Genomic DNA, 14465 nt, shown 5'->3' with positions numbered 1-14465 from the left:
AATTAGCTTAGTTTGAATTTGAACAGCATTTTTGAGGTCTCTCTTTCATTAAGTCATGCCTTCAACCATCTCATCTCAAAAACGTAAGCGATGTCATTGATTTCATCATTGCTGCCTGCTCAGGTCCAGCTTTAAACATTCACAGGAAGAAACATTTGAATTGGCTGCTGTGTGGTGATCAATGTTTGACTGTAATGTGTGAATGATGGCACAATGCTTCTCCCTGTCACCACCAGTATCCCCTAACAAATGTCTTCTGATTATTGTTGAGGAAGGTCATTGATTGTCACTTTTTTCCCTCCAATGTTTCTCAACTTCTGACTCAACTTTGGATGGAAGTTAATATGGTTTTGTATAGTTTATTTGTTTGAGATACTTAGTTCTCTTCATTTAGTGACTCCTTGAAGTTATGATGGTATCAAAAGAAAATTACCTACAACTGGACCTCACACTTGCAAACTATCCCAGCATACCCACAGCCACATGTTTGTGATCTGAGTGCTTGGCAACCAGCTCGCACTTATAACCATTGCAACATCCTGGGATATCACGATAGCCATTTGTGTCCTTCCCAACCAGCTCCTGTCAATGGGGAAGCCAGCAGGAAAGGTCACAAGTCACAGTCACGGGTTAGCTCGCTTAATGACCGTGTTGATTTGCTTAAAGCAGATAAGCTGTAAAATCAGGTGCAATCACATATGCCCCATTTAATGACCCTACTACTTAATACAAATTTTCTGGTCTCAATTTTGGTCATATGTTAAGGACTATCCATAATGCCAATCACGGGAGGAGGATTAGAGGGATGGAGATAAAGCAGAAAAAGGGTTTAGGTTTAGGTTTAGGTTTATTTGGATTTATATGCCGCCCTTCTCCAAAAGGACTCAGGGCGGCGTACAACATTAAAAACACACATCACAAAAGTTAAAAAAAGATTAAACCCATTTCCAAAAAGACCAAACCGATTTTTTTTTTAAAGAAACAATACATTTAAAATAAATTAAAATTAACATTAACATTAACAGGCCAGACAAAGGGGAAGGAAAAAGGCTAGAACAGGTGAAAGTCAAAGAGTCCCCAAAGAGGAAAATGCCAATATATTTCAGGCAATAAAAGGGGGGGGGGATTTTTAAAACAGACAAAACTGTTTTGGGAACATTTTGGAAAAAAAGATCCGCCTATTTCTAGTTTGATCCTTTATTAAATCTCTGTGAAGCATGAACCTGAGAAAATGGGCACCGATCCAAGGAACATTACATCCATTTAGGGGGGGAAGTTTCCAAGCACACCTATAGAACTGATAGAAGAGAAACATCAGATTCCTGGAGGACTAGAAGAACCGAAGTATCTCCAATTCCCTAATTTCTTCTACGTGAAAGAAGATGTTCTTTTCCTGCCTTGTTTTCAGGAAGTTTGAGAAATTCTTTTGGATTTTTCCTGGAGATGCTTTTATTTAGTTAGTTGTTCTCTTGGAAACCGTGTTACTGTAGTTGTTACTCAATCTTCTGAACACCAAACGTCTCGTCTCAGAAAACCTCCCTGGGTCTCCCGTTAGGATTTTGCTGAAGGATAGGAAGCCAGGAAGACCTTAAACTGAAAGTGAACGAAAACAGTTAACATATCAACCATTTTTCCAACACAGCTCTAGAAGCTGAAGAACTATTTAGTTCTTTGGATGTGATCCTTAGCATATTACACTGGAACATTGTATGTATTTGTACATCGTCTGCCATTGCCCTTGGAGATTTGCAATTGTTGAGCCAGAAGTTATCCCAAAGGTGCTTTTTTCAAAAGGCATCTGGACTTTGTTTTTTTCCTTGAGGAAGAAAATGCTTCGCTTCTCATCCAAGAAGCTTCATTAGAACTGATGAAGTTTCTTGGGTGAGAAGCAAAACTTCTTCCTCAAGGAAAAAAAAACCACATTGTCCAGTTACCTTTTGAAAAAGCACCTTTGAGACCACCATGACCTGGGTGACTGAGAATCTCCATAGACAGAAATCATCACCTTACATAGTAATTACTGCTTGAGTTTTTTAATCAGCCGTCTTATGCAAAATGTCAGTTGCATTATAACTGCAATAATAGCCATGCTGCAAAATTCTACGAGCTTACCTATATGTACATTTCAATGGAGATCAGTACCTTGGTTTCCATCCAAAATATTGCCAGAATTGTCTTATTTTTTTTATTAGGTTCATTCTGAACTGGATTGCTAAATTTCTGAGAAACACCAGTATGGGGAGATTTACTTATCACTGGCAAGTTGTCCATATTAAATGTGACATCAAATGCTGCAAAATTAGGTTTTTTTTTGCTCCTCTCTTGCAGTATTTTTCTTCTAACTGAACTGAACAATGCCGTTGCCATAGAAACAGCCTTTCTGCAAAAGGTCAATTGCAAGAAACTGTATTTTAGGTGCAACTCTAGGAGATTATGGGGGATTAGCTATATACAGTGTGTGTGTGTGTAATGTATGTGTAATGTATATATATAAAATCGTACTATATTCTCTCTCTCTCTCTCTCTCTCTCTCTCTCTCTCTCTCTCTCTCTCTCTCTCTCTCTCTCTCTCTCTCTCTCTCTCTCTCTCCTTGAAATAATATAAACACATATCCAATTGAGCTGGAAGGTTCTTACAGTAAATTAAAAAATCAGTGATAAAAGCTTTATTTATGCAATAAAGTGATAGCTGAAATAGTGACTCTCTGAATGTGTGTGTATGTTTAACTTGGTTTTAATTAAACCTCAGTCAGAACTGCAACTATGGTAAGACAAGATAATTTCCAAATTCCCAGTACAGTTTTTAAATGTTGGCTTTGTTATAAACCTCCTGATGGACTTGAATCCTCAGAACTGAGCTTATGCTGTCTTTTCCATACCCTACAGCAGTGTTGGTGAAACTTTTCGGCACTGAGTACCAAAACAGGAGCATGCATGTGGGGACACCGGAAACTGGAAGAGCAGTTCCCTGGTGCGCATGCATGCGCCAGGAAGCTGAGCTTCTGCTTTCTGGAATGCGCATGCACATCAGTCACTTGGTCTTCTGGTTTCTGGCATGCATGCAAGCATGCATGCGCGAAGACCAGCTAGCCGGCAGAGCGCATGCTCCCGTGTGCACTGGCCAGCTGGTCTTCGCGGGCGGGGAGCGCTGGAAACTGGAAGAGCGGCTCCTGTTCTGACTTAGGCTTGCTTAACAAGCATGAAGCAAAGTCTGGGTCCTGGCAAAACCTCTTTTATTTACACGATTGTGAATTCCTTTCATTCACAGTCAGCCAGGCTTGGCAAACAGTCTTTCAGAGGAATATTTATCAACACGAACCTTATCTCTCTTGGCGGACTGCCAGATAACTAGTTTCCAAATGCAGGGCAAGGCAACACTTGGCACAGGGTCTCTTATAATTGCAAACAGAACTTTCTTCTCTTGAAATGACTGAAGAAACAAATTGTTTCCTGCAAAAGCCCACTCAACATTCGCTCCTCTTTTGTTTCCTCTGGGAAGGGCTAATCACCCCCAAGCTGTGGCTTCACTCCAAAGTCGACCCTGCTTTCTTAGTTGTTCTTGTCTTTTGGCAGCTCTGCATATGCGCACACTGGGAAAAGGCTCCAGCTGTTCCTCTGCCTCACTGCTGTCTAGCTCTCTCTCTGCCTCTGACGCAGAGCCCTCGTCTGAGCTTTCCTCAGCCCCCAGAACTGGCCCATGTTCCTCCCCAACCTCCTGACTGTCCAACTCTGCTGCAAGCTCTGCTGCCCACCAGTGGGGCACAACAGCTCCCGGGTGCACATGCACACGCTGGGGAATTGAGCTTCCGCTTTCTGGTGTGCGCATGCACACCAGTCATCTGGTCTTCCAGATTCTGGCATGCATGCATGTGCGAAGAAAAGTTATCCAGGAAAAACAATGGGCGATAGCTAGCACACCCGGAGAGATGGCTCTGCATGCCACTTCCGACACATGTACCATAGGTTTGCCATCACGGCCCTACAGTGTATTGGAAAGAACCACTCAAGGTGAATAATTGTGGAAAAATGGGGACATGCAGTCAAAAAAAAGTGAGCTTAAAGAAGAATTGCTCCATCAGAGCTGCCATTTTGAATAAGGCTTTCACCATTGCAAATAATCCATGCTGTGGACATCTTCTGAATCTATAGAAAATGTACACAAATGGGGGGTCTCAGTGATATGCAACCTTTTGCCTCAAAAGCCTTGCTTGCAATTTTGGGAATTTCTCTAAAAGCGGCCTCTACGTTGTAATAAAAAATAGGTTTGTTCTAACTGAATCAGCTTGTTTGAATATGGTTTCTCGCACATCATTCCAAAGTCAACTTTTGGCCCATGTTTCAAACCATTACTATGAAAACAATATTTAAAGGTGCTGAAAATGTTTATGAAAATATCCATGGGCTTATAATATCATGGACACGCCATACAAATTTGGTTCATGTAACCTCTCTTTTTATAGATTGTCTGTCTATCCCAGGGGTATCAAACTTGATTTCATTGAGGGCCGTGTTACAGTTGTGTTTGGCCTTGGAGGGCCAGGGTGGGCGTGGCCAGCTCAATGTCACTCGTGTTGCGGGCGCCTCTGGTGGCCTGAGCTCTCTGCCAAGCTCCATTTTCAGCTGCGATGGCCTCCTGTATCCCTCTGCTAGCAAAATCAGAGTTTGGGAGTGCTGCCCATGGCCCTTGCAAGCTCCGTTTTCAGCTGCGATGGCCTCCTGTATCCCTCTGCCAGCAAAACTGGAGCTCGGGAGGGCTGCACACAGCCTTCCCAAGCTCCATTTCCCCTGGCAGAGGCACTGTGGGTCAGTTCTTCACTGTTTCCAGGGCAGCCCGCTACAATGGTCAGCTATGATGCATGATACACATCACTATATGTCCTGCGGAATCACCTTTATTTATCCTAATAAGAGGACTAATCTTTTCCAGAATTTTGCACTTGAATATTTCCTCAGAACTGCATTATCTGTGGAGATAGATGGAGATGCTACACTCATGGTCGGTAGTGAAGATTGATGGGACTTGAGTTCAGCAACATCTGGAAGATCACATGTTCCCATCTGTCCACTTTGTCTCTATATTTTAGATACTTACATAGGTAAACTGTGAATTATTTTTCCCCCCCAGGTCGTTCCTTCCACTGATGAAGATTGATTTGAATTCTTATCCTGCCTACCAAGTTATCGATGGTCCATGGTGAAACTGTAAAGCCTTCAAGCTTGATGGACCAGTCTCCACATTTTAATTTACACCATCAATGGGCACAGTGAACAGAATCTGAATAGACCAGAACTGAGGAACTGCACTTACTACCTCTTGCCAATTGCAGAACAATCCGTTAAAAAGTCATTTCTAGGTATGAATTTTCAATTGATTCTTAATCTATCCAATAATTATTTCAGATTAATGCATTATATGTTTAATCGATTGCATTTATTGTGTCAATTACTGTCAGTTGCCTCAGAAGATGCTATTTCTTGAAAAATCCATTGTTAACCGTCCACTGCATATCTATTCATTTTCTGTCTGGCATAACTGTTAATGAAATTAATGGGAAAATAATAACTATGATATTGCACTTGTTTGGCATGGGTAAAACTCTAAGGAAGTACTGGGAAAAATCTCTTAAGACTTTATATGGCTATGCCAAGCAGAGTACCCACTGTTAGGTTAAATAGGCATAGTTTGAGCTGCGTAAGGCAGTTTCCGACAAGTATTCCTCACTGACCATCAACCTGGTTCCCCCAATTGGGACCATCAATTTGGTTCCTCCAATCATTAAATGAAGCAGGCACTAAGTGAAACATCATGATTTTGCTATTGTAAATTCAGATTTCCTTTATTTTATCGACCTGTGAAGGTCATAAATACAAAGATTGCTTGTAAAATTACTTTTTCACCCGATCATGACTTCAAATGTTTGCTAAATGAGGGCTAACCTATACATCCTTTTAATCAATAATGGGATATTTGCTGTTTTTACAGGGCAGCCAAGAGATCTTATTTTGATAGTATTGCTGTTGGGGGAAAAAACCCTCAACAATATTATTCTGAAAAGGTTAAGCCAATTCACATATTATGGAGTGATAATAGGGCTGTAATTCTCAATCAAATTCTTCCTGCTGATTCAGAAAACGAAAGCGTCACAAAATCTGGTTAGAAGGTATTGCCAAAGGTTTCCTGCTCATTCCTTGTTGAAAGTTTACTATGTGTGCCTATTTGAAGGAAATATAGGGTCATCTCCTTTCTTTAGGACTGGTTTCATTGAAGATTTAGCCGAAGCATTTTATTATATTTGTTGGTATTAAAATATGCCTGTCGGCTAGGAAAACTAGGCTTCGATTCTCATCACTCTTGCATCCTGACTTCATGGTATGTGTAGCTTATTATACTGTTCTTTGCGTGTACATTCTGTGATTTTTGCAGTAAAACTCATATGAACTTTTTCACATAGCCATAGTTATTCCGGAAACTAATCAAGGAGAGAATCAGTCTAGAAATAAGGAGAAATTTCCTGACAATTAGAACAATTAATCAGTGGAACAGCTTGCCTTCTGAAGATGTGAGCGCTAGAGGTATTAAGGAGGGACTGGACCGCCACTCATCTGGAATGGTATAGGTAGGGTCTTCTGCTTGAGCAGGGGATTGGACTAGAAGACCTCCAAGGTCACTTCCAACTCTTGCTCTGTTATTCTGTTACATATATCTGAATAGCAGAAGGAGGAATAAATACACCAAATATACTCCATGGTCAACAAGTATAAGAAAGGAACTTGGGTGTTTGTAGCTCCTTCACCCAATTCTGGCCTAACAATCTAACCAGAATTCTTGCTCAACCAGAGCATCCCTAGTTCAATGCATATTACATGGATATGAGCTTACTTTTCACACCTCTCCCCAAATGAGGAATAGATGGATAGCATCAAATAAACACAAGTCATACAATTAGTGTATGAAACTCCATGTTTCTGTTCTATCAATTGTGGATATTATGTATATATGTATTGTAGGTTTCTATGTGTGCCTGTTTGTATGTTTGTGTCTTTTCATGCTCATCAATTTACCCGTAGCTTTCAACACAGTCAACGTTTGCAAAATACTTTGAACTTTTACATGGCTTTATATATTGACTTGTTCATTGAACTAAAAACCATTTTTATTCCTCCAGTTAAAAATGTTCTACTTAAGAATATGGACTTATAAAGAAAAAAATGGAACATTTTATACTTTGGGAATTTTGTTCAATTCCATATCATGCTATTGAATAATTTGTCTGTGTGTTTAATTATTTTAGACACAAAGCATATGGACTGATGAATATCTTTCAAGTGCAGACATAAAACAATACTATAAATAGATAAAATATTTTATGAGCATTTTTCCATTAAAGCATTCAGATTTACCCCTTTTCAGTTTTACCAACACTCAATTGTAAATTGTATATCAACCAATTATTAAAGAACAGCAAGAAAATTTATTGCTGCCATATACACATTTCCCAACATATGTATTTTATACTCCATTTTCCTTAAAATGCACATTTCCAAACACAGAATATATTTGCAAAATATAAAGAAATGTGGAATTTAAGTATATGGACCAAAAGAATTCCCTAAGGTTGGTCTTCATTTCCATATATATTGGTAGCTTTAATTGCTATGAGGTTTTTAATTGGTTCTTATTAATGGATATTTCTAATCATAACCTAGAATATTTTTAATGGAAAGGCAGCGTATGGATCTTTATACATTTTTTTTAAAAAAATGTATTTTTCCAGCAAATATTTCCCACACATAGAACCAATGGAAAGCAAAACTAGTGGCAACAGAATATTAATTTATAGGATATCAATGTCCTTCAAATTGCTATCTCCCAGCAGGATATTTCATACATTAAAACTATGAAATTTAGTTCTGTGGTTATCTGGGGAAAAAAATGGTGCTGTAAATCGCAGACCTGCAAAAATACTCAAAGGAAAAATATAATTAATAAAATGTTAATATAGGGCCCATATGCCTTTCTCTACCTCCCATTGCTCAAGGGCAGATTTTTTAAAAATGGCCTTGGAAATCATTTGGCGCCTAATCCTACCACTCACCTTCCCTCCCCCCATCCCCTTAAAAAAGAGCCCGTCGCATCAAAGCCATCTGTCAGCTACTTTAACAGTTCTGATTTATATTGATCAAGCATTTGATAAGTTAGTATTGCAATAGTAGGATATATCTTCATGTGATTGGCCCATGCAATATTAGTAGGAACTGCTCAAAGTATGATCTTGGATACCTATATTACGTTGAACTAACAGGCTTGTTGAATTATGATGGGTTAGGAAAAGAAAGCTGTAAATAGAGCTTAGGGATTCAAATGATTAAGTAATAAATTTAGATATATTTATCTATTGGCAAAGTTTGTTCAATGTGGAGTCTTGAAGAAGAGGGCTGATATTTCTGAATGATAGCCACTGTTCAAAAAATGATTTTTATTCCTAATTCACTTGTTTTTCTATGGTTTGTCTTGTTTTGTTTGGCTCTTGTTTAGAATATTTTATTGTATTGATCCATCTGTCCATCTGTCTATCTATCCATCTATCCATCTATCCATCCATCCATCCATCTATCATCTATCTATCTATCTATCTATCTATCTATCTATCTATCTATCTATCTATCATCTATCTACCTACCTATCTATCTATCTCTCTATCTCTCTATCTCTCTATCTCTCTATCTCTCTATCTCTCTATCATCTATCTATCTATCTATCTATCTATCTATCTATCTATCTATCATCCTTGACTTAACAACAGTTTGTGTGGTGACTGTTCAAAGTTACAGCAGTATTGAAAAAAGTAACTTATGACTGTCATAAATATGAACCACTTGCCAAGTGTCTGAATTTTGATACATGACCGTGGGTATGCTGCAACAGTCGTAAGTGTGAAAAACAGTCATAAGACCCTTTTTCAGTGCTGTTGTAACTTCAAACAGTCACTAAATGAACTGTTGTAAGTCAAGCATTATCTGTTATTTCTTTAAGATTTGGCAAATTTGGATGGTTAACTTTTTAAATGAACTGAATCTGGTCAAAGCAAAAAGTTGTTTATATTTTTTAAGACATCCGCAATTTCTCCTGCACCTTCTTCTATGTATGATATCATGGTTTTCTACTTTCTAAATGTTTAGTATTAGTAGCTACTATTTCTTTTTGATTGACAGCAGAAGAAGCATCTCTATTCAGAAAGTCCATTTGTGGATTCCATTTCTATCCCCGTTCTTTTCTTTCTTTTCTTTCCCCGTCTTCAATGGGCATTCGCAGAGACTAGGACGGAATATTCCTTGGCAGTTCAGTGGAAAGATATATGAATGGAATGGAGAAAGAGAGAGACACTCATGAATCTGTGCTGAAGATATAATTTGATTTCTTTACCATATACACAGCTTCATAGTCCAGAAGGCCTTGCGAAATTTCTCAAAATCAATAGTCCAGCAGCATAGTAAATAAGCTTGGACAGATTCATATAGTTGCTGTTTTTCCGTTTTCCCTCCTAAGATGGGGCTTTCTTATTTTTCCAATATTCTCTGATGGTGAAAAATCTGCATGGAAAAAAAAAAAAGGATTTTGATACCGTTTAATAAAAACTATGCATGCTTCTAAAATGATTTGGGAGAAATGCGTTTCCACTTTGCACAATCTCTGGTATTGGTGAAAGGAAACTGCCTCTTTTCAGACTTCTTTGCAAGGGTTACAGCCATATGCTAAATAAATAAACAAACAAACAAGAGTTGCATTAACTTTAATGAGCTGATTCCTTAAAGGGCCTGTATTCCTTGTGCGGGCTCAAACAGAAGCCTGAAAAAAGATGAGCTGGTTTAATGGACACCAGAGATGTGCTTTGCTCATGCAAATTTTGAAGCACTTCTTAATCACTTTTGATATATGCACAGACAGCCCTGCTGTTAACAATTTATTTTTAAATCTAGTGGCTCCCAAAATAAGTGTGTCTGTTTCCTCTCAATAATCCACATTGCAAAATCTAGAACCACTTCCCTATCAAGTCACCTGTTCATTTAATTTTTTGCTTTTTGTTTGATTTTGGCTGAGAACCACACCAGAACTTTCAAAGGAATGTCAACAGCATGCGATAACATGTACTTCCCAAGAGCTCCAAGAATTGAATTCCTCTCTGGCATCCTATTGCTGAACCTCACAAACTGGAGAAATTAGTCTGCTTGAAATGCTAATACACTAGACACGTACACCAAAAAATGTTTTCTGAATTAAAAAAAAAAAGGCTTGGAAAGTAAACCTCTGAAAAAGTTTCTCTTCTTTTGCCCGCTACTTATACCTTTGTTGGGGGTCATTGAACAAATAGTGTAATGGTACTTTCTCGGTTACTGAGAGTTTCCTATACAGTTTTAGTACTAAGTACTGGTGTATTACATATATTACAAATATATGGAATAACTTGCCTCCAGAAGTTTTGGGAGCTCCATCATTGGAGACTTTCAAAAAGAGACTGAGCAGCCATTTGTCTGAAATGGTAGAGTCTCCTGCTTGAGCAGGGGGTTGGATTAGAAGACCTCCAAGGTCCCTTCCTATTCTGATTATTCTATTCTACTCTACTCTACTCTACTCTACTCTACTCTACTCTACTCTACTCTAATGACATAAATCTATGATTGGTAACATGATTCCTAGGTCAGCAGTGTGCAGCATGTAAATACATGAAGGAATGTAGACTTGGTCTTGGGAATGGGAAAGATTGCTGAGTCCTAGAAAAGGGGGAAAGAAAGAAAAACTCAAAATAGCCCTGCCTTCATTTTGTTTGGTATAAGACAGGGTAGAGAGACACTCTGGCAGATTTTCCAGATTCAGTTATTCTATCTACTACAAGAAGGAGCATTCCTGACATGCATGGTTGTTGACCTCAAATGGTTAACAATTGAACAATTGAAATTACCCAATCCAATGCATATATTATTCCTGCAAGATTTGGATCCGGTCAGTCACCAGGACAAGAGGTGTGGTTTTCTGAGCTTTTGGACTCATGCTGGAGCTCATCTTTGCATATACCATATTTTTCCTGTATATTAAAGGAGAAGGTAGCAAAAGAACATGCAAAAATTATGCGGCTATTAGGCATTGCTGGGGATTTTGGCAGAATTTGGTGCATATATGGTACCGAGATCTATGCCCCAGATGAAGATAAAGTGGTATTCTACAAACAAAGTATGGAGAAGTTTTTCTTATGAAAATTGGTGTTGGTAGGTTGGAGTGGAATGATTTTCCCACAACATAACCTCCGAGGAAAATATTTAAATCTCTCAAGGGAAATGGCCATGTTTTAAAATTTGATGGACAATTTAGAATTGGTTGATGTATGGAGGTTTTGTATGTGTGTTTGTATACGTGTGTACGTGTGATGAATGAATCTGGGTTGTGTGGAAAAAGTAAACAATGAGCATGGAAAAAGTAGCTTGAGGAAGTTTGATCTTACAGAAAGAACAAATGAGAATAGATTGCACACCCCGTGAATACAGTACTGGAAGAGTAAATGTGTTAAGAGAAGGGAGAAGACTGAGAAAGTTGCATTTGGATGGAGTTGATTCTCAGAAAGAGAAAAGTTAGAAGTGTAAAGACAAAAGACAGTATGTAAAGGGATATACGGGTAGTCCTCACCACAACTGAGCCCCAAATTTCTGTTGCTGAGACATTTGTTAAGTGCATGTTGCCTCATTTTATGACTTTTGTTAAGTGAATCACTGCAGTTGTTAAGTTAGTAAAACGGTTTTTAAGTGAATCTGGATTCCCCATTGACTTTGCTTGTCCGAAGGTCACTTGACCCCAGGACACAGCAGCTGTCATAAATATGAGCCAGTTGCCAAGCATTTGAATTTTGATCACATGACGATGGGGCTGCTGCAACAGTCATAAGTGTGAAAAACTTTTTTCAGTGTCACTGTAACTTCCAAGGGCCACTAAATGTACTGTTGTACGTCGAGAACTACCTATAATAGAACAAAGAGTGCTTGTAAAGGTAGAAAGTATGAAGAAATACAGTGAATAGTTTTGGCATACACTCATTGTATTTCTGTTTCTGTTTCTGATCTTATGATTTTAATGTGGTAGTGGGGTTAGTATGTCTTCTTTTTCTGTTCCCTACATACTGCTGTTTTCCCAAAAGGAATTGCATTATTGGGATGTATTTATGTACCACGCTGAGAGAGCCTTCTGAAAATCTCATTCCAAAGAAATTCCTTTCTGGTGCAGGCAGTGATTTAAAGCTTGTTTGAGAATTTAATGTGCCTTAAAGAACTGGAATGCAGCAATGCTGCTACCGAGGGAAGAAGGCTCTTAAAATATAAGCAGTCAAGAGAGTTTTTGCACCTAGAGCAGTGACAAGATGAAAAATGATGGTGATTGCTAACTGGGGCCAGAAACTTCTTAACTGGCAGGTCCTGTTTCATATCAGGAGGGAGAAGACTGCGAAGCAAATGGAGAGTTTCCATTTGCAATTATTTTCTAGTTCTCTTGACAGCTGCTTTCATGGAGAATTTGGATGTGATGTCTGCTCAAGGACTCCAGGAAAAAGACCAAACTTTCTAACAATTGCAATAAGCAAGTGTTGATTTTGAGAATTGCTCACAAGAGATTGCAACAGACACTATTTTCCTTGGGAAAAATGGATCCACAGGACCAGATCTGATGGTTGTATTTGTATTACCAGCTCAGTGATAGAGCACAAATAGACCAGAGATGTTACATATAGAAAATTCCTGACATTTTTCTCTGTGGCTTAGGAAGCCCATTGCATGGAAGAATGCCTAGAGCAATGTTTCTCAATCTTAACTATAGATAGTCCTCGACTTACTACCATAATTAAGCCCAGCATTATGGTCATAAGTCATTGCAGTCATAAACTGAGGCATTGTGTGATCTGAATTTTTGACATTTTTTTGGGCAACAGTCATTAAGCAAACAGTGTGGTCATTAAACAAATCCATTTTTCCTAATGGACATTTTATTTATTTTTGCCAGAACTAGAAGTAAATATTGGAAACTACAAAAAGCAGTGTAAAACATGGTCGCAGGACTGCGGAATATTGCAAACGGCCATGAAGATTAGCTGGTTGCCAAGTGCCCATAATGCAATACAATACAATACAATAGTAGAGTTGGAAGGGACCTTGGAGGTCTTCTAGCCCAACCCCCTGCCTAGGCAGGAAACCCTATACCATTTCAGACAGATGGCTATCCAACATCTTCTTAAAGACTTCCAGTGTCTTTAAGAAGATACAATACAATACAATACAATAGTAGAGTTGGAAGGGACCTTGGAGGTCCTCTAGTCCAACCCCCTGCCTAGGCAGGAAACCCTATACCATTTCAGACAGATGACTATCCAACATCTTCTTAAAGACTTCCAGTGTCTTTAAGAAGATACAATACAATACAATACAATAGTAGAGTTGGAAGGGACCTTGGAGGCCTTCTAGTCCAACCCCCTGCCTAGGCAGGAAACTCTATACCGTTTCAGACAAATGGCTATCCAACATCTTCTTAAAGACTTCCAGTGTTGGGGCATTCACAACTTCTGGAGACAATTATGTGACCAGGGGGGTGAGGGCAATACAACCATCATAACTTTGAAAATGGATCATAAGGCATCTCTGACAAGGTCCATTGTAACTTAGAACAGTCATTAAGTGATCAGTCATAAGTTAAGGACTGATAAGCATGACTCTATGAAGTAACACTCAGAGATGCTGAAGGATTTTATATGGCCCCCCTATTTATAAACAGATCGATTTGATTTGCTATTCTTGGTCTCATTAGCAGATTGGAAAATGGTTACCCTCGATTTGTGTTGTTAATCAATTTTGCTGGGTGGTTTTAAGTTGAACAACTGAAGAAAGCAGCATATAAAACAGTAGGCTTTAGTGTGTGATGCATAGAGATTTTGTTTTAAGAAAGCTCCCTTGTATTCCAAAAAGATGGGAATTGGTATTGTCGGGGAGGGGGGGAATACACACAAATTCAGAAATGGAAGTGACATGAGATGAACTAGCAGAACAAGGGTGGACTGAAAATGGGCTCACTTATCCATATCTTGAGCCACGGTGGCACAGTGATTAGAATGCGGTATTGCAGGTAACTCTGCCCACTGTCAGGAGTTCAATCCCAACCAGCTCAAGGTTGATTCAGCCTTCCATCCTTCTAAAGTCAGTAAAACCCAGATTGTTGGGGGCAATAGGCTGACTCTGTAAACTGCTTAGAGAGGGCTGTAAAGCACTGTGAAGTGGTATAAAAGTCTTGATTCAAACCCATCTGGAATGTGCAGGACATCCGAACACAAAAAAGTTCTATTAGTTCCCCTTTTATTATGGACATAATGTGCCCCATTCGGGAATATTTCTTCCTTTATTGGTTTCATTTTCAGCTGTAAATAGATCTCAGAAACCCTGGCT

The 14465-nt window shown here is 38.9% G+C and overlaps 1 protein-coding gene across 8 annotated transcripts in view; it reads left to right on the top strand.

Moving 5' to 3' along the window:
- Positions 1-14465, top strand: part of PKNOX2 (PBX/knotted 1 homeobox 2) — a 275402-nt gene that overhangs the window by 115439 nt on the left and 145498 nt on the right. For all 8 annotated transcript variants that reach the window (XM_081961087.1, XM_081961083.1, XM_081961086.1 and 5 more), the window contains one exon: positions 5125-5353. The gene's annotated coding sequence lies outside the window, so the exon portion shown is untranslated. The remainder of the gene's footprint in view (positions 1-5124; positions 5354-14465) is intronic.

Source organism: Natrix helvetica (genome assembly GCF_964273705.1).
Source record: "Natrix helvetica genome assembly, chromosome: 8".
Lineage (NCBI taxonomy): Eukaryota > Metazoa > Chordata > Lepidosauria > Squamata > Natricidae > Natrix > Natrix helvetica.
The sequence above is the reverse complement of the archived record's forward strand: the minus strand, read 5'-3'. Positions and strand labels throughout refer to the sequence as shown.